The sequence below is a fragment of the Cucurbita maxima genome, unplaced genomic scaffold, assembly GCF_002738345.1.
Source record: "Cucurbita maxima cultivar Rimu unplaced genomic scaffold, Cmax_1.0 Cma_Scf00032, whole genome shotgun sequence".
NCBI classification, from domain to species: Eukaryota; Viridiplantae; Streptophyta; class Magnoliopsida; order Cucurbitales; family Cucurbitaceae; genus Cucurbita; species Cucurbita maxima.
The window spans coordinates 2119379-2120961 of NW_019272048.1; the positions used below are offsets into that span (position 1 = coordinate 2119379).

General features: G+C 40.7%; 1 protein-coding gene across 1 annotated transcript in view; it reads right to left on the bottom strand.

Annotated features, from left to right (window-relative positions):
• Positions 1-1248, bottom strand: part of LOC111467049 (actin-7-like) — a 4883-nt gene extending 3635 nt beyond the window's left edge. Inside the window, exon 1 of the mRNA XM_023111831.1 lies at positions 1144-1248. The gene's annotated coding sequence lies outside the window, so the exon portion shown is untranslated. The remainder of the gene's footprint in view (positions 1-1143) is intronic.
• Positions 1249-1583: the final 335 nt, after the last annotated feature.

Here is a 1583-nt window from a genome sequence, read left to right on the forward strand (position 1 = left end):
AAAAAAAAAAAAAAAAACACATGAAACAGATTATGAATAATCAAAGCAGCTAATCACTCGATCATATCAAGCCCAATTCCACGGCTGCATATATTTCCCCCATAAACACACAGGATTCTAAATATCGTGTTCAATAGAGAAATCGCAAAATCAAGCAAAGCCACCAATTGATTCAGATAAACACCCCACAAATGTAACAACCCAAGTCCACCGCTAGCAGATATTGTCCTCTTTGGACTTTCCCTTTTGGGTTTTCTCTCAAAGTTTTTAAAACACGTTTGCTAGGGAGAGGTTTCGACACCCTTATAAAGAATGCTTTGTTCTCCTCCCAACGTCCTCGCTGGCACTTGTCCTCTTCTCTAATCGATGTGGGACCCTTCAATCCACTCCCACCAGGGCCTTGCTGGTACACCACCTCATGTCCATCCCTTTAGGCTCAGCCTCCTCGTTGGCACATCGCTCGATGTCTAGCTCTGATACCATTTGTAACAACTCAAGCGCACCACTAGCAGAGATTGTCCTTCTTGAACTTTCCCTTTTGAGTTTCCCCTCAAGGTTTTAAAACGTGTTTGCTAGGGAGAGGTTTCCACACCCTTATAAAGAATGTTTCATTCTCCTCTCCAACCGATGTGGAATTTCACCATCTACTCCTTTCAGGGCCTAGCGTCCTCGCTGGCACTCGTTCCATTCTCCAATCAATGTGGGACCCACCCCCTTCAAGGCCTTACTGGCACACCACCTCATGTCCATCCTCTTTGAAGCGTAGCCTCCTCACCGACACATCACTTGATGTTTAGCTCTAATACCATTAGACATTATAAAACCTCTAGCAGATATTGCTATCTACACCCTTATAAAGAATGTTTCATTATCCTCGCCCATCTACGTGGGATTTCACATGATCATGCACAAATTGATAAAGAGATAGAACAAACAAAGCGCTAAAAAGAGAATCAGATTCGATTACGAAACAAATACCCAATAAAAATCATAAAATTCAATGATCAGAACGGCACATACACAAAGAGAAACAGAATTCCAGATGCAAAAGTAAAAGAAAACGATGAAGAGAAGCAAGTAATCGAGAAAAAAACATAAACCCAGATGAAAAAACAGTAAAATCAAGCCATCAGAGACACGCACCTTGACTGCCAACACAGAAACAGAGCAAAGATTGAAGAAGAAGGCAGAGAGAGAGAGAGAAAGGGGTTTTGAGAAAATGGAAAATAGAAAAAAGGGCTAGAAGACAAAGGTTTATAAAGGAGACAGAAAAGAGAAATGCAAATGCAAATGCAAATGAGACCCAAATACAACAAATTCCATTTATGCAGTTAAAGGGAAAATTCCAAATTGGAGTGAATTGAAGCAGCCGACCATGGCTTGGCTTCAAAAATATTCGAAGACTTTGGAGGACGTAAGAACAGAAAAGGGTAAAAAGAGAGCGAGAAAGAGTTGATATTACCACATCGGCATGGACGCCGCCACTTTTGCATGCCAGCTGCCGCCCCTCCTGTCTACTCATGTCTGAGTTGGCTCATTTTTTTTTTTTTTTTTTTTTTTTTTTTTTTTTTTTTTTTTTTTTT